At 44.6% G+C, this 19800-nt stretch overlaps 1 long non-coding RNA gene across 1 annotated transcript; it reads right to left on the bottom strand.

The window, feature by feature from the left end:
• Positions 1-16001: 16001 nt before the first annotated feature.
• Positions 16002-16520, bottom strand: LOC136497668 (uncharacterized). The gene is made up of 3 exons (XR_010769376.1): positions 16476-16520; positions 16281-16379; positions 16002-16182 (listed from the first exon to the last, which is right to left on the bottom strand). It is a non-coding gene; the product is annotated as an uncharacterized lncRNA (long non-coding RNA).
• Between the last annotated feature and the right edge of the window lie 3280 nt (positions 16521-19800).

Here is a 19800-nt window from a genome sequence, read left to right as displayed (position 1 = left end):
ACAAAGTTGTAGGTGACTTCTTCATATATCATCTTGTGTCAAAATTTCTGGACAATAGGCCAAAGGGTTTAGGAGTTATAGCTGTTTAAAGTTAGTATTCCAAAATGCTCGCTCTCTAGAATTTCTGGACAGCACTGGATTAATTGTCTGTTTTGGTTAAGATAGATTGCGAATTAGCTTTTGGTGATTAAATAAGAGTTGTAGACAATTTTATAATATTTCCAGAAAGTCCAAGATCACAACATTTGGATAAGTAGAACTTCAGTTGTGAGTAAAACAAGTAGCTGCTGTTTGTGGTATAGTAAATGAATTGTTGAAGTGTTTGATTAAGTAATCAGGAAGAGATATGCACATACTTAGTAAAATGTGATACACTTGTTATTACATTAATACCATGCTATTAAGAATACTTACATGAATGCATTCATCATGTATCATCATACTATACTTGTCAACATGTATGCATTCGCAATATCTCATGCCATACTCATGCATCTAGGATCGACAGAGGAGATAACGTTGCTGGAGTTCAACGAAGGAGAAGAAGGGGACCAGCAGGAGATTCCTCAAGCCGCAGCTCCCGAAGAAGAGGAGCAGACCCCAGAAGAGCTTCCAGAGTGCCCTGACCACCGCCCCACTTCCTTTCTGAAAGGCAAGCCCCGGAGCATTCTAAGTCTCCCAGTATTTTATAAAATATTACTCGAGTCCTTTATGATTGATGCATTAGGTTATAAGAGTTGATTGGAACCCCTCGATGCATATATTTTCATTGTCCAGAAATATACCTTTAACCCTATGTAGGTCCAGGATCGAATATAAGCTTAGCCATGCTTAGACCGGTAGAAGTCGGGTGATTTCCTGTCACCTGCGAGATATAGGTGGATACCGAAGCACGGTTGACTATATTTTTGCTATCATGGAAAAGAACCATGGGGTAATATAAATCAAGGCCGAGCGGAGTCTATGGTAGGTTAACTCATGTGATTTCGTCTGTGCCAATTAAGGACCGTACCGTTGTTGGACCTTTTGACAAGATTGAACGCATGCCTATCACTTAGCTGGTCGGATAACTCATTCTGACCACGAAGCCAAGTAGCTCAACTCAGGCCGGGCCCCGCTCTGTAAGAGTGCACACTCTGGATGGTAGTAAGGATGTGCGGGGAGCCAGACTGAGCCCAAGGGCAGGCTGGCCCTAAATGTCCTGGCATTTGGTGTCCCTGATTGTGCGGCGCTGGGCGAACCCGCGAAATGTGTACTTGAGTTTTACCAAAGGTGACCTAAGGCTACCGTGGCTGGTAGATCCGGGTTTGTGTTAGGAATAAATTCCCAACTGGTTGAAATCGATTCGAATCGCCGTCTCTCCCGGATAGTGAGAAACTTGGCTAGCTCCAAACTCGTAGTAATTGTATTATGGAATATGATGGTTCAGATGAACATGGAATTACTATACCTGCTATGGTTACTATTATATGCTCTTAAAATGATTTACCACATGTTTGGCACAGAATAGTTGCTAATTTAGAGATGGATAGTCATGATGAACATGATAACGGGGTCATAATTGTATAACTAAGTTAATCGCTTTTTACGCAAAATGTTGTCAAGCTACAACCACTTATATAGCCTTGCATAATCCTTGGAGTCAATTCATTTTTGGTTTATGATGGGTAAGTCTAGCTGAGTACCTTCTCGTACTCAGGGTTTTATTTCCTATTATTGCAGATGGCATAGTATATCATGGTTATTGCAAGAGTTGCTTCTATCCCGCTATGGATGAGGTGTAAGCCTTGGGCAGGCTTCTTTATTAATCCTTCTATATGCTTTTGTGGATTGTGATCGTATGTAGGCACTGTACTAAACTATGTTGGAAAATGCTACTTTCAAACTTAATTTGCTTCCGCTATTATCTATCAAACTTGGTTTGTAATAACTTTATTTTCATACTCTGATGATGGAAATGTATCTGCGAACTTTATGTAATATGTGACATGTATGTTGAATCATGTACGATCTTGGTTGTTTGTGGATCGTTTATCGAGACCCATCGTGGTACTCGACAGACTACCGGGTTTATATGGGCTCAAGCATGACAGTGCGACCGCTTGCGGGCTGCCATTGTACTTGTGCTCTTATAAATTGGTCGGTTCTGTGACATATAGTAGGAGCACTTGGGAGCATATGTAAGTCAATACTCACGTGGCTAGCATATACCTACGGTGCACCACTTAACAAGTTTAGAGCCAAGAAATGTATTTTTAAAGTTCATGGACCTATATAACACACCCTTACAAGTTTGAGTTCCGCTGGTGCATTTAACTCAAAAGTTATTGTCAAGTGTTGGGTTGTAAGAGAATATCCAATAGTTTTTCAAAATCGCTAAGTAAAGTAATGAGTCTTCCAAGTGACCAAAAAAAGTTAGGAGCATATTTGTTGGCTTCCTCCAACAGTTTTCAAAATCTCGCTTCTAAAAGATAGAAGGTAATTTTATATTAGAAATTATGAACTATTTCTAAATCGCTCACAACCACTTTAATACTTTCTTTCTCTTTTATACATTTGCATCAGGAACCCTATCCTACTTCTTATTCTTCTCCACGTCCTTCGACCTTCGGATTGGCGCGATGGATCCATGCGCGTATTATATATGTGCGACGAGATCGATTTTTCCAAGTATAGGAAAATTGGGAGTTGAGATAGTGAGTTTTTGGAGAGCAGTTTTTTTTTCAAAAAATCTAGATTGCGAATGGGTTTTGGAAACTCTTGGAGATGCTCTAATAAGTTCATTTGATTTCTCTTTGAGAGGACGAAACCGAATACTTCTTTCCATTATCTAAAAAACGATTAAGTGCTAGAAACATGAGAACACCCCAAACCCAACACACAACCCCACCCCACACACACAACCCAAAAAAATTACACTAAACTTCAGCAGCCAACTTAGAACGAAGACATAAAACATTTAACTATAGGACGAGCCAACCAGATCCATAAAGCGACCAATTATTTTTATTTCGTTGCCAAGAAATTCTATTAGAGAAACTAATAATAAACTAAATATATATGTATGCAGAAGACACTAGTGAATCTCCGGTTCTCTAAAACAAGTCATTTTGGACATCGACACGGTCTTTAAGAAACGACTTTGACTGCAACTTTTTGCTATAAAATATTTATAAAATATAGTCAATATATACTTTTATGAAACTACATTTCGAGATGAATCTACTTACATCACTTTCATATTCCCAAACTCAACCCAAAAGAAGTTATTTGTAGTCAAAGTTTAAAATGTTTGACTTAAGACAACCTCAAAACGACTTGCTTTAGCGAACCGGAGCGAGTAAACCGGAGGGAGTACGTAGCAAGACAATTAATAAAAATAGAAATAATCCTGGATTCTGTGTGGGAGTGCCTTTTGTCGAGGATACTGTGTATACAAGCGGAGCGGCATGCCTGTCCACTCTCAATATCAAAGAGACACGATCCACTATGGGAAACACGTGATTTGCCGTGTGCAAAAATCTTTGCCGAGTGCCAAATTTTGGGCACTCGGCAAAGACCTGCTTTGCTGAGCGCCGCACTCGGCAAAATATGACACAAGGCAAAGAGGCTTTTGCCGAGTGCCTAGCACTCGGCAAAGGCTGTATTTGCCGAGTGCCTGGCACTCGGCAAAGGCAGACACTCGGCAAAGATTGGTAGGGGCTTAACGGCATCCAGCGGCGTCCTCTTTGCTGAGTGCCCCCCGTTTGGCACTCAGCAAAGAATTTATTTTGCCGAGTGCCAAAACTTGGCACTCGGCAAAATAAAATTTTTTTGGTTTTTTGCCACCAATTTTTTTTTGAAGCTTTAGTACACTACCACAAACAATATGTTTAAATTTGGGACATTTTCATTGCCTTTTGGCATATTTCTATAGTTTATTTTGTTTTGTTGAATTTTTCCAGAAAATGTAAGTTTGAACTACAGGTGCATCGAATAATGGATTACATTCGTTCAAAAAAGGGGCTCTTGTGTTCTTGCCCCTACTTTGTTGTGAAATTGTGATTTTGCCCTTGTTTTTCTAACTTTGTGATTTTGCCCTTAACTGTTCACAAGTCAACGTGATTTTGCCCCTGGTCAACGCGAATTTGCCCCTGTTTTTACCGTTGACAAGGGGAAAAATCGCGTTGACTTGTGAACAGTTAAGGGCAAAATCACAAAGTTAGAAAAACGAGGGCAAAATCACAATTGCACATCTGTGTAAGGGGCAAGAACACCATTTTCCCTTCAAAAAATGTTATCCTTGTTTCTTAGTGTACATTTAGGCTAAATCCAGGAACTATCTCAAAATTTCGATCAACGTGCTCACGGGGCAACGCCGCCAACTTGCGTGGGAGTGGTTTTTTAATTGTATAAAATGTGAACGAATTCTGAAAATCATGAAACTTGTCGAGTTGTCGCCGTATCGTATGCGTATGCCGTGGAAAAAATTTGAAAATGTTTCGAGCACGTTGTCACGTACGATGCTCACAAACTAGGACATTTCCACCATGCCTCCCTGCCCCGGCCACCGTGCCTCCCCGCCTCGGCCACCGCGCCACTGCAGAAGAGAGGAGGAGGAGGTAGGGGAGAAGAGAGGAGAAGGGGAGAAGAGAGGAGGAGGGGAGAAGAGAGGAGGAGAAGGAGAAGGAGAGGAGAAGGAAGGTGCCGGCCTAGGCCCGTCGACCCTCATGCCGCTGCGGTCGTCCCCGCCGTCGTCGCCGACCCTCGTTGTTGCCATTCTCGTCGTGAAGGTATGCCCTACACCTGTAGTAGTTAGTAGTAGTACTTAGTAGTGTTAGTAGTAGTTAGTAAGTAGTAGTAGTTAGTAGTATTGTTAGTAGTAAGTAGTGATAGTAGTAGTGTTAGTGTTAGTAGTAGTTGTAGTGGTAGTAGTACTTGTTGTTGTACTACTTCGATACTTTCATCTGCATGGAAAAAGAACTAAAGTACATGGTTTGTCTTGGTATATATATATGTTTGTTGGCCTTCGTGCCTATGTTTGGTATATATGTGGTTGTTGGCCATCGCGCCTACGTTTCTTGCAGGTTTTGGAAACCTCCCCGTGCAGGGGAGGTGCTGCCAAAATTTTCAATGGATTCTAACCTATTGCCTTTTTATGTAGGAGAAGGACTCGTGGGAGCGACTCGGTGACCCCGATCATCTTTGTCAGTGCTGCTGGTCTGCCTGCACCGCATCGCCTCGCCACTGCACCGACATGCCACTGCCCCGCTAGCCTGACTCCACCGCCACCCTAGGTATAACCCCCTCCTCCTTTGCATGCATGTTTTATATGGTCACGTAGCCCAGTTAGGCATCTCCCGTTCGAAAGAGATATGGTCAGAGGTATGCAAATCTTTGCATATCTACGACCGTATCTCTTTCGGATTCTCCACGTATTTTGGACAGCCCGCAGATGCATAGATGAGGTTAGTTTCCATGGTTCGCTCTGGTCCGAGACAGACTTTCGGCATCACCTCCCTGTTGTTCTCCAGATACACACTCTCCCTTGCAGGACGTGTATCGGGAGAACAGCAGGGAGGTGCTGCCAAAATTCTATCTCAGATAGGAGCGGAGCATTGAAACTGACCTCATCTACGCATCTGCGGGTGGGATTAGGACCTATCCTCACCTATTAGATGGTAGGAACGCCGTGCAGATGCAATTGCTAGTTATATTACTTGCTTACATATGTATATGCCAGAGGATGGAGAACCGTGATTGGATGTACACGGGCCACGCAAGTATGACCCCAGAATGGATGACTAAGACTAATGCTTTCTTGGAGCATTCATTTGGCGAGGCTGCTAGAGGGTCGAGTCGGATGTCGTATCCTTGCAGCAAATGTGACAACCGTGTAAGAAAGAATAGGAAGAACGTGGGGGAAGATCTTTGCAAGTATGGATTCACGCCAAACTATACCTACTGGATCCACCATGGTGAAGCCGATCGTATTAGAGAGGAGGTGGTGAGACCACGCCTCGAGGCTTTTGATGGAGATGCCGGGGTAGCAGACTGGATGGATGACTTTCAGGAGGCACGATTCGGTGAAGGATTAGAGGATGAGCCAGAGGAATCCGCAAAGGCGTACTACGATATGTTGTCTTCGGCATAGAAGCCCCTTCACGAAAAGACAATGGTTTCGCAACTAGATGCCATTGGACGCCTAATGGCGTTCAAGTCGTAGTGTAGCATGAGTCGAGACAACTTCGATGGTATGTTGGTAGTTGTTGGATCCCTGCTTCCGGAGGGTCACATTCTGCCGAAGAACTTGTACGAGTCACAGAAACTTCTTCGTGCCCTTAAGATGTCGTATGAGCACATCCATGCTTGTCCAAATGGTTGCATCCTATTTAGGAAAGATCACGAGAAAGCAACACACTATCCAAAGTGCAAATCCTCTAGGTATCTGGAGGTCGACACTAGTGATGGCAAGAAGGAACAGCTTGGTATCCCCGCGAAGGTCCTACGGTACCTTCCTGTCATACCGAGTATCCAACGGCTGTACATGACAAAGGAGTCCGCGAAACAGATGACATGGCACAAACATGGCAAAAGATACAATGCTGACAAGATGGTACACCCATCAGATGGTGATGCATGGACCCATTTCGATGGCATACATCATGGTAAAGCTGAAGAGGCTCGAAATGTACGTGTAGCGCTGGCAACAGATGGGTTCAACCCCTATGGATTGCTGGTGGCCCTGTACACTTGTTGGCCCATGTTCGTGATCCCCCTCAATCTCCCCCCCCCCCCCGGCATCATGTTTCAACCCAAGATCGTATTCTTGTCACTGATAATTCCTGGACACCCGGGGAACAAGATGGGTTTGTTCATGGAGCCTCTCATTGATGAATTGATCCTTGCTTGGGAAAAGGGGGTACTAACATACGACCGAGCTACAAAGAAGAACTTCACAATGCATGTGTGGTACCACTACTCCCTGCATGACTTCCTAGCATATGGCATATTCTGCGCGTGGTGTGTTCACAGGAAGTTCCCATGCCCAATATGCAAGACAGCTGTGAGGTTCACTTGGCTGAAGAGGTGTGGCAAGTTTTCTTCGTTTGACCAACATCGTCAATTCCTCCCTCTTGACCATCCATTCAGACGAGACGTCAAGAACTTCAGGAAAGGGGTTCAAGTCACCGACCCTGCACCTCAGATGATGACCGATGTCGAGGTCCATGCTGAGATAAAGGCTCTCAAAGATGATAAAGAGAAAGGTGGTTTTATTGAATATGGTGAGGAACACCAGTGGACTCATAAATCAGGCTTGACAAGGCTCCCCTATTTCAATGACCTTCTTCTTCCACACAACATTGATATAATGCACACAGAAAAGAATATCGTCGAGGCGCTTTTTGCAACACTCATGGACATTCCTAATAAGTCAAAGGACAACGTTAAGGCTAGACTAGACCTGGCAACGATGTGCGATAGGCCAAAGCAAGTGATGAAGCCTCCCGTGCCTGGCAAGAAATGGAGAAGGACTCCGATCGATTTCGTCTTGAAAAAGGACAAAAGGAAGGAAGTACTGCAGTGGATCCAGACGTTAATGTTCCCTGATGGGCATGCAACGAATTTGAGTAGGGGAGTGAACTTGTCCACTATGCGAGTCTTAGGGATGAAGAGTCATGACTACCACATATGGATTGAGTGGCTCCTTCCTGCGATGACCCGAGGATACGTCCCTGAACATGTGTGGCGCGTGCTGGCAGAGTTGAGCTATTTCTTCCGCCAGCTTTGTACCAAGGAGTTATCTCAGGACGTGATTGATGACTTGGAGAAAGTGGCACCTGTGTTGCTCTACAAGTTGGAGAAGATCTTCCCACCCGGCTTCTTCCTAGCGATGCAGCATCTAATTTTGCACCTATCGTACGAGGCACGAATGGGGGGGGGCGTGCAGGCCCGTTGGTGCTATACAATTGAGAGATGTCTAAAGATTCTTTGGAAAAAGTGTAGAAATAAAGCCAAAATTGAGGCTTCTGTGGCAGAGGCATTCATTCTGGAGGAGGTGTCAAACTTTACAACAGCATACTATAAGGATGGCCTTCCCAGCGTGCACAATCATCCCCCTCGTTACAACATGGATGAGAGTTCATCGAACCTCAGCCTTTTCAAAGGGCAACTCGGAAAGGCAAGCGCGTCGGGCACCAAGACCTTGCGGCATGATGAGTGGTGCACTATCATGCTGTATGTGTTGTTGAACCTTGACGAAGTCAAGCCTTATGTGCAGTAAGTTCTCAATGAGCTTGTTACATACGCCCTTGTCACTATCCTCCATCTATCGAACCCCCTTATCTCTTGTTTTTTCAGGAAATTTCTGAATAAATACTGGAGAGGGAATAGGGCTCCTTCCCCTCAAGAAGAAGATAGTCTTCTCAAAGATGGTGTGCCTGATTTCATATCCTGGATCGATACGAAGGCACCGTCCAATTTACCTCGTTCAATCTTTGACATCCCACTTTGCTCCTACGAGCGAGTAATGTAACGATCTATCTGGCCTCACCTTGCAGGCCCGTAAGGATGCGGAAATGGATGCTGAGTTGAAAGGGCTCGCCAAAGGCTTCGCCTACAAGGTCAAGTCATTCACCATTTATGATGTGAATGGCTATCGCTTTCACACAAGAAACTACGAGCGGAGTCGGCCCAATCAGAAAACCACGAATACCGGAGTTCGTACGCCCGGCACCGATGAGCGCGACTACTATGGCATAGTAGAAGAAATATACAAGCTCAATTTTGAGTGTCGCAAAGCTCCTAATCAAGTCATATTCAAATGTCATTGGTTCGATCCTAATGTCACGAGAATAGCCCCTGAGATTGGACAAGTCGAAATTCAACAGGATTCTATCTATCAAGGAGAGGATGTCTATATTGTGGCTCAACAGGCCACGCAAGTTTATTATCTCCCATGGGTGTGCCAAAAAGACCCCAATCTTATCGGTTGGTACCTTGTGCAGTTGGTATCGCCGCACGGTAAACTGCCTGTCCCAAACGATGAGGATTACAACTTTGACCCAAACACACGGGAGTTCTATCAACCAGAGGGGCTAGAAGGGAGGTTTGACATAGACATGTTTTCACTGATGGGCATGGAAGTAGACAATGACATTGATTAGGACGATGGAGATGAGGACGACGGAGAAGAGGTGCAAAATGCTAAGGACTTACAAATGCTTGAGCGATTACAGTTAGGCGATGGCAATGATGACAATGATGGAGATGGGCCCGATTTACTCGATAATATTGATAGTGATGATGACACCTATGATCCAGCCGCTGCCGATCGTGAAGAATATTTCTAATTCATGTAATACTATATTATTATTATTATTATTATTATTGCAATTATGTTTCGTTCATTTTGCATCTCTTTATAAGTACTTGTAATTTAACTATGCTAATTGGTTTACTCTTTGAAATTGCAGGCACTCGACAAAATGCCGGGCGGAAGGCAGGCCCGTCAAGGGGTCAACTCCCTCTACATGAGGGAGCGTTCACCACCCCATGCTGAGGAGGACCCTTTGCCGGAGCCGCCGACGAGGAGGACGAGGAGCGGCCGCCCCTGCAACCGTCCGAGGACGAGGGTGTAGCCGGCTGCCACCCTGTCGGTGGACGAGGATGACCAGGCAGTGGGCCTACACATAGGAGGGGGTGGCACTTCCTCTGACTCATCGGACCATGGGGAGGTGGCGATAGCGATAGCAGGGGGTTCCACTAGCACTGCCTCTGGCTCTACCTCGTCGGGAGTCTACTTGCGCGGGCCCTCGTAGCTCCCGGCGCGGCCGATCCCACTTCACCAGCGCCCGGTGATTCGACCCAGCGGCGACAAGTAAGTATTATTTCACTACTATTTCATATGACATGTTGAAAATCGAACTGGAGACTAACAATTCTTCTTAATGACTCTTGCAGCAACTGGGAAGTTGTGTTCGGAACGGGCTGGCACATCAATGGCACCCTAGGCCTTCTGATTCGGTAGCACTACCCTGGCATGGTCACCTATGCCTCGATGACTTCGTTGCCCTGGACGTGGGACCACTTCTACGCCGCCGAGGACAGCGAGTTCAGCACCGTTGCGGCGTGGATCAAGGCTGAGTTTTGGGTGAGTCTTCATCGCACTAAATTGGTCAATACTATGCATTCATTGGCCGTTCTTGAAATAATGAAATGATACATGATGTCTGTATGCAGGACTTCTTTAGGTGCGACGAAGGGTTTGAGGACCGGGTGGCACGAGTGCAGGACAAGGTCTGTAGGTCCCGACTCTCGGACCTGTACCACGAGACGCGACTCCAGTGCATCATCAACTACAGCGCCGACGTCCTTGGTCAGGTGGTGAGGAAGGCCGATGCCAGGACTAGGACGCTCACCAAGGAGCAGTACCTCTCGGTAAGTATGAAACATTAATACTGACTCCTTCCATGAAGAATAGATAGGCTTCATTTCATCTTCTGACATATCAATAACTTGATGGCATGCAGCAATGTCCTGATTGGTGTGCCAGGCACCGCCTCTGTTGGGAGGCCATTGTGGACAGGTGGCTCTCGGAGGAGTGGGCGAAGAAGCACAACATCCGTCGGGACTGCCGCCTACAGATGGGTGGGGCGCCACACCACTAAGGCAACCGGAGCCTTAGCACGTACGCCCAGACACGGGTAATCTTCTTTGTGTTTTCATCTTTCTTTATTTATTCTAACGCTCAATTCTCATTACTTGTAATCATCTTTGTGTTTTCCTCGTAGTCCCAGGCACACCAAGGCCAGGAATGCAACGAGTTCATGGCGTACGCCCTGGCACACAAGGGCAAGGCGACGGCCCCGGAAGTCACCTACAACCCGGCGGATGGGCCCGAGGCGTACACCAGCGCGAGCGTCCACAGCAAGCTTAGCGAGTACACCTCGGTGGCCCGCGAGCACCATGGGGAGGACTTCGATCCGGCCACCCAGCCCCTGGACACAGACCTCCTGATGAGGCTGGGAGGAGGGAAGCAGCACGGCCGGTACTGGATGGCGGACAACACAGTCGACTCCGCCTCTGTTCCCAACCTCGCCGAGATTTGAGCAAGGAGCACGAGCTCCTCCCTCCCCATACGCTCTCGGCAGCAGAGCTCATAGCAGCAGATGGCGGAACTCCAGGTTAGTACTGTTTTATTCGTCGTTCATTGCTTTTACACATCTACCTTGCCTTTGCATTGTTTAAACATTGCGGGTGGAATGTTGCAGGCCTACTTGCGGAGGTTGGAGGCCCAGCAGGCGGCCTAGGCGGAGGCCCATCGGCTGGAGATGGAGGCTGTACAAGCCCAGAGGGCGTCCGAGACGCAGAGGCTGCAGGACATGTTTAGCTTCATGGCGAGCCTTCAGGCCTTGCCAGGTGTGGTCGTGCCCCAGTCGCTGCTTGCTCCAGTTGTGGCTCCTCCTCCTCTTGTAGGGACTCCGGTGAGTATATATGGTTGTTTATTCCTTTAGCTTGTGCGGTCCTCCTATAGATACTCATGAATTCGCTTCTCCTTTATGCAGCAACAGTCGGTGGGTTCGAACCCGACTCCTCAAGGTGGCCCTTCTCCACAGGCCGGGTGGACAACTGGCCCTCCTTAAGGTGGCGGTTCACACTCCGGGTGGGGAGGCTGGCAGTAGGTACCATTTATTTGTTTCTTTTCATGTTGCATGGACTTGTGTTAGACTTAGCCTTATGTTGGACTACTACTAGAGACATATATATATTATGATGGATATTGTCATGGATGATGCGAATGTATGTGATGAATTATGGACAATGGATTTGTATGTGATGTATTATGGATGGTGGATGTGTATGTGATGGGTTATGGATGTGTATGTGATGGAATATGGATGTGTATGTGATATATCCTGTGCTGTGTGTTGATATATATGTGATTTTTTTGTTTGCGCTGATGTAAAGCAAAAAACAAAAAAAAATAGCATTTTTCCTCTCTTTGTCGAGTGCCACACTCGGCAAAGAGGGCTTTATCGAGTGCCGTGACCATGGCACTCGGCAAAGCTGGGAAGCAGAGACCCAATTTCCCAGCTTTGCCGAGTGCCAGAGCCATGGCACTCGGCAAAGATTTTTTAAAAAAAAAGAAAAAAAATTCTTTGCCGAGTGCAAGAGTATGGCACTCGACAAAGAATTTTTTTTTTAAAAAAGAAAAAATTCTTTGCCGAGTGCCGCTGAGGTGGCACTCGGCAAAGAGGCCGTCAGAGTTGACGTCGGTTTTTTTTGCCGAGTGCTGACGTGACACTCGGCAAAGGCTTTACCGAGTGCCCGATATGTGGCACTCGGCAAAGAAATTTTTGCCGACGGGTTCTTTCCTGGCTGCTCTTTGCCGAGTGCAGCACTCGGCAAAGCCTTTACCGAGTGCGGCACTCCACAAAGCCTTTACCGAGTGTATTTCGGGCTTTTCCGGTTTCCAATAGTGATCTGCGTACGGGAAAGCGCGTGGTTCCGATCTGCGTACAGAAAATTGCCTGGTTCCACGTGTCGAACATCCGGTCCTTGTCGCACCAGGCACTGTGTGCGGCGGTGCCGCAGAAATATTTTTTCCTGCATGCATGTTGTGACACCAACTTGCTCAGGCGCCCAGGCTATGACATGAGTAGTAGCATGAATCACGAGCCAACTGCATTTTTTTTACCTTTCTTAGAAATTGATTTAATATTATTTATCATGGTCGCCGGAGTTGTTTGAGACCTAAATTCATAACGAGCTTAACAAGCCGAGCCAAAATCAAAAGTCACTCAAAATCAACTCCTCTTCATTTTGAAAGAAAAATGAGTTCAATCGGACCATTTTTAGAACGACCCATCGAGCCAGCTCAACGAGATTTTTGTGAGTCCAATAAAGTTTTGTAGCTCCAACCTAAAAACAAGAACGTGAAAAGGTGAGGGACAGTGGATTGAAGGATGAAAGGATAAAAGAGTGGTGAGGGGCGGATGGATATGCATTTCATTATGTTGGTAAATGTGATTGATGGGTTTCGTCTCTTTCCTCTTAAATATCATGCCAACTAAGCAAACTTGTTGATATATCATAGCTTTAAATGAGAATGAAAACCCACTTAGCGATATTGGCCTAAGAAGAGAGAGAATATGTGAATTTCGTGTAGATGAAACTCCTTTGGCTTGGCTACCAACTTGATGAGTCATGAAATCAAATTTCTATGAAACAAAATAATGAAACTACACATTGAAACTGGTTGTTTCATTCATTTTATACTCTTTGAAACAATGCCATGAAACTCTTTACTAAGAATGGCCTTACGAGGTCTGGCAATGGTTGGGCTCTGACTAGCCCCTTTAAAGGCATTTGTAAACAAATTAGTATTTGCAAAACAACTTATATGTGATTCCCATGCGTGGTCTTTTGGTTACCCAGTGTCCATTAAGTAGTATGCATCGGGTTGGGAAACGGAACAAACACTAATAAACATACGATATTGCTACTGTGCGGGTATCTCTCCCGTCTGGACGCCTCGCAAATGGGCTTGCGGCCCAATTAGACCAATGCAGATACCACCGACCGAAGAAAGAAGACCGCATCGATTCCTCCGACGCCTTGTCATTTCCATTCCCCTTCGCGTGCCCCGGCCGCTCGCTGTTTGCTCTCGCTGCTGCGCTCGCTACTACTCTCCAGGACGGACGCGCACGCTCGCATCCAGCTCGCCGCCGCGCCCGCCTGTTCGCGCTCCCTCCATCCCTCCCTCCCTCCCTTGCTCCGCGACCTCCATGCCACCGGAGAGTAGGCGACGGCGGCGGCTTCCGGCGAGGTAGATAGGTCATTCTCTGGATCTGAGCCCTCCTTCTCCTCCTCCTCCTCCTCCTCTGGATCTAGATCTGAGGGATGCAGCGTGGCTAGGGTTCCGGCGAGTTCTGTTGCAGTAAGCTTGTTTTGCTGTTGCAACAAATAATTTTTCTTTGTTGTATTAGTCTTTTTTCTGATGTTGCATCTCGCATTGGGCTTTGTTTCTTGGTGTTGCAGTAGCGTTGTTTTGTTGTTGCAACAAGTAATTTTTCTTTGTTGCATTAGTCTTTTTTCTGATGTTGCTTTCTCGCATTGCGCTTTGTTTCTTGTTGGTGCAGTAGCTTTGTTTTGCTGTTGCAACAAGTAATTTTTCTTTGTTGCATTAGTCTTTTTTCTCTTATGTTGATTTCTCGTATTTGCGCTTTTGTTCTATTTTTGTTGCAGTAGCCTTGTTACGGTGTTATAACAAGTAATTTTTCTTTGTTGCATTAGTTTTTTTTATCTTGCATCTTGTATTGTAGTAGCTTTGTTCTGTTATTGCAGTCACTTTGTTCTAATGTTGTAGTAGACTTGTTCTGATGTTGCATCACGTATTGCGCTTTGTTTGATGTTGCAAACAAGTAATACTTCTGATGGGAGCGTGGTGAGGAAGCGACGCACCTAGCGTGGGCACAGCGGCGCGGTGAGATGGCGGATTGGCGGCGCCTGCGGGACGGAACGAGACTACTGTTTCGTGGGGCGGCAGGCGCTAGGTGCTCCGTTGTTTTTGGTCGGGGATCGAAACGAGTCTACATTTCCATGGGGTGGCGGGCGTGGTTTCATGCATGGGGGCTGGACACTCGGACGGGGCCTGAGGTGCGTCCAGACGCGCCCTTGAATCCGGGCGTCCGAGCGCTAGGAGCGTCGATAAACATATATTAATAATGTCACATGAAAATCTGACTGTAGATAAGGGCCTGTTTGAATTATATACCTATAACTAAAGCTTTGGTGGAACAAAGTTTAGCGGGCTAAAGTTTACTTTCTCCATTCTTTTTTACATGTCGTGTTAGCTATGCCCAAAGTCAAACATTTCTAATTTTGACCATCAATTTTTTTTAAAAAATGTACCTGTTGAGAACATAAGATTTATGATTTTATATTCACCGTGACAAATATTTTCATAATATATAGTTTGCATGTTATGAATCTACATGATTTTCTAAAATTAATGGTCAAAGATGAAAATACTTGATTTAGGACAAAGCTAATATGACATAAAAAAGAATGAAGGGAGTAGTTCAGTGTTGTTTGGATATAAACTAAAAGCGAGTTTTCTAGACAAAGACTCATGTGCATCTTTTATCCCATATTAGTTCACATTTGCTAGCTAACGAACTAACAGGTAATTAGGTTAAAAACTAAAAAAAAATAGTTCATTTTTAGTCCACCTGTTTGATACCTAAGACTAAAGTTTAATCTCAAACAAGTCCTAGATAAGGCAATAGTTCTAGCCTAGAGTGGATAGGCGTTGCGCGTTGGTGTTGTAGGGCAATATCTTCAAATAAACATGTGAGAAAATATAGTGATAAAGATTTATACTTTTCATAGAAGGAACAAGTTAAGATTCTAGTGGTGACTATACCTATCTCAAGCTCCGTCGATTCAGTTTTTTTAGATACTAGTAGAGGTAGAATGTGCGGTGAATGTGCTTGTTGAATGTGCGCGTGTGTCTATCTCTCACTACTACAGAATGGACTTGTTGTCCCGGGCGGTAACGGCCTTTAGTCCCGGTTACCGCGCCAGGACAACGATCCCGGGACTAAAGGTGGAACCTTCGGTCCCGGGTCATAAAGCCGGGACTAAAGAGGGACCTTTAGTCCCGGTTGGTGTTACCAACCGGGACTAAAGGCCCTCCAGCCGAGCAAACCTGGCGCACCCTTTAGTCCCGGTTGGTAACCCCAACCGGGACTAAAGGTTCACCCTTTAGTCCCGGTTGGGGTTACCAACCGGGACTAAAGGTTCCTTTTCTTTTTCTTTTTTTTTGTTTAATTTGTTTTCAGTTCAGTTACACATATTTGTTTAATATATAATATGTTTTTATGTACGTATTCTACGCTGCTAATATAAATACACGCACGCATATAAATACATCTAATTCTCATCTCAAGCATTATTCGAATAAAGTATGAAACTATATATATTATAGATATATATGTATATATACAACACTTTCATAATCTTGTTGTCCCGGGAATAACGATATCAATAAACATTTAATTTACATCATTAGTTCCTTAGATCAAAGTAGAACTCGCCGTTGGGATTTAGCACTTTTTCTAGAAGATATCCTGCTATTGACTCTTGAATTGCTTTCAGATGGTCTTTTTGCATGACCCTTTGTTTCAACCATTCAGTCTTGCATTTGAAATAAAAGGAAAAGTATTAATACATATATACATATATATAAATATATATATTCATTTAAAAATAAATAAAAAATGATATATACATACTCTGAGGACATCTTCAGGAGTTCTTCTTATGTATGCAGTGATAAATTCACAAACGTAGTATCCACACAAGTTATTACCTGGTTCCTGCCGCAAACACCACTATACGAGAAGAAGATTATTCTCAGCATCTCACACGTAAATTGAAGTACGATATAGTAATTAAACATGTGGGGAAGTATATATAGTACTACTTACTGGTATTTCAACTACATTAAGTGGTGCCTTGCAATCCTTACGGTGCTGCCGAATAAACTCTTTCCAAACCCTGTGCGACCAATAATGTACGATCGTTAATAAATTATGGCAAAGTCTATTCAATAATAGTTGTGCGCGAGAGATCGAAATTACCCCTGGATAATGTCTATCATATCTTGGTATTGTGCTCGCTCTTTTCTCAATGAGTCCAAGATTACTAACTGACTTGAGTTTAACTCAATGACAATGAGTATCCAGTGAAACCTGCATTGGTTTATACACACACGTACATGCATATAAGTTGTATTGATATTACATAAAATGTGTAGACTACATTATTATTAACACTTACTCAAAGTTGTACGGGAAAAGTATTGTTGTCTTGTCGTGCTGCTTCACGAAGAACTTCATGATATTCGTCTGTGCTTCAGATACCCAGTGGTCCTTGACAATAATATCGGTTTTGAATACGATATAAGGATCAATGAAGCCAACACTGGTGTCTTGTATTCTTTGGAGCTCTGACATCTGGAATCTATATATAAATATAAGTTACATGTGAGGATAATTATATACACGTACGCATGGAAGTGAGTTTATTAAATAAAAGTAAGAATCACTTACAAACAAAAGGAGCTCATGATTGATTTGTCCAGAGCGTCCAAGTGGAATAGTTGATGCAATTCTTCGAAACTAATATGTAAGATGTCATCGCCACGGAAGTAATGATGGTCTCTAAATCTGACAAAGATCCACTGCTCACCCCTGCCACACGCCTGCATGTACCACTTGTTGAGCAAGTACATTTGCGTACCCAATTCATTCAGAGCCGCAGGGTTGTACAGACTTTTGCCATATTTATAAGTCTTCCAGGTATCAACTTCCAGGTTCTGGATTGGAGCTTTGCCCGTCAATTGATCCAAGGTTAAACTAGTATCTTTAAAAAAAGCATTAAGGGCTTGAACCGACACTTCTCTAGAGTTGTCTGGTCGATAGACTTCTATGTTGGAACCATATTCATTAGCAACAACAAGATTTTGCATTGGTTGCTTCTGTTGTCTGAGCTATGGGACATCCTTCCCTGATGCTCTTTTCCTTTTCTTATCTACATCATGTGACTTCACGAGGGAGCGGTCATAGTCTGATAGTGGCGAAGGCTTACGAAGTTCAATCATCTTTTTCTTGTGAGCATCGACCTTCTGCCTCAGCACATCTCGTGGTATGTAAAAGTACGGCTTCTCCTTAAGCTTTGCTTGACTCTTGTTTTTGATATCTATAAAAAAATCTTTTACTTTTTTGTCTTCTTCAGCTGCTATTTGCTCATCAGTCTTTTCAGGAAGTATTTCTTGAGAAATAACTCTTTTTCTCGGGGTCTTCTTTGCCGCCGGGACCTTAGACGTCTTTGTAGTGCGTCGCTGTGGAGGGGGTGGGGGCGGTGTTGGAGATCGGCGTGGAGGCGATGAGGCCGGTGTTGGTGGAGACCGGCGTGGAGACGTTGGAGATCGTTGTGGAGGCGGTGGGGCCGGTGTAGGAGTTGGAGATCGTTGTGGAGGCGATGGGGCCGGTGTAGGAGTTGGCGATCGCCGTGGGGATGAAGTCGTCTCGCCCCCCGCGACGCTGTGATGAGATGGGGAATGAATGATTAGGCTAGGCTGGGGAGAGACCCTGCTATAAAAACAATTTGTGTGTCAATTATTTTTGAAGCCAATAGAAAATTAATGGAAAATAATATTTCATTCACTTTCATTCGTACCTAGGGTGAGGTAGGGGAAGCGGTGGCGCCCTAGGAATGATGATGAAGCGTTTGCGCCATTGAATAAATGTCTTCTCTGTTTCTCCTAGTGTCTTCTCCCCATCACCGCCTTCAATGTCAAGAGGAACATTGCTGTAACCTTTGAGCACTCTATCGACCGAGACGCTAGCATATCCAGGTTGAATAACTGACCCATGGATTCTTGGTGTCTTCGTTCGGTCTATTGGAGATACAACCCCGACAGCCACCATGATTGATGCATTACCATCTGGAATGTGCAGCTCACATTTTGTTAGAGGCTCGGTAATGTCATCAACAGGGAAGCGCAACCCAGCGTCGTCTTGAATAACTGGCAGCTCCGTAGAAGCACAACTGCTTTTCATCTGACCAACGGGGCTAATGGTGACTCCCGGCGTTGATTGCGATTGCATTTGACTCATTGCTAGCTGCACTTGCCTCTTGATCTCCTCCTGCATTCTTGCCTCAAGAGATTTTTCTCGTTCACGTGATTCAAGCAATGCTTGTCGTGACTCATCAACATAATTAAGTATTTTATTACACAACATAAATGACACACACGGTTGATTAATTAACTAAGCCTGGCTACAACGTAAGCAATCCCAACTATCACTAAACAAACTAAAACTACAATGCACTTCAGTAACATAATTATTTTGTGATCGTACGCAACTAAAACAGACAAATCATTCTTCTGTTGAATATCAATAAGCTTCTCCTGCTGGCTCACTGCCTCATCAGTAGCAGCCGCTACCTCAAGCGCACCCAAATTCTGCACGTATGTAGCATAATCTTCCTCCCAGTACCAACCATCGTATCCATTGCCCTCCCACTGAAATTAAAGCCAAAAAATATTTAGTCAAAAATATTCAAGAAAAGCAGGTCAATTAGCCATAATTATAAAATACGTAAGAAACTCACATCGCGATCCGGGCACTTGTAGAAAACACGACCCTTGTTGGGTCCCTGTCTCTTGACTCGGTACTCCATCACAATCTTCTGCTTACACTTGCCGCAGATAATGAGAGGGAGTTCTGGCCTCAGTCGTTTCGCAACCGAACGAGAGGCCGAGGATCCGGTAACAGTTGTCATCTACTTTCTATACTTATTTTTGCAAACTAGTGTAAATTTCATATTTTCTAAAATGATATATTTAAACAAAACTAGTACGGATTTCACATGTTTCAATAAATAACCATCCGTACTAGTTGATCTTGCTTACGTGATCAACTCGGCGAGCATTTCTCCACCGGACGGCACCGTACTTGGCCAAGGAAGAGCTCCGATTCTACGAGAAAGGGAACACGGTCTTCCACGACCGTTGCCGCTCTCCCTCATAGAATCAAAGCTCCTCCTTGACGTCCGTTACCGCTCGACAGAGAACATGCTCGCCGACCTGAACACGATCCGCAAGTTCAACTAGTACGGATTTTCTACATTTTTCTAACCATTTTCTAAGTTTTTCATTTCATGGAAAATTTAATTCTAAAAAATAAAAGGCATGATTTCTAAGTATTTCATTTCATGGAAAAAATAATTCTAAGTGACCTGCTC

This window comes from Miscanthus floridulus, chromosome 1 (assembly GCF_019320115.1).
Source record: "Miscanthus floridulus cultivar M001 chromosome 1, ASM1932011v1, whole genome shotgun sequence".
In the NCBI taxonomy this organism is placed as follows: domain Eukaryota; kingdom Viridiplantae; phylum Streptophyta; class Magnoliopsida; order Poales; family Poaceae; genus Miscanthus; species Miscanthus floridulus.
This window is presented reverse-complemented; position numbering and strand designations above follow the sequence as displayed.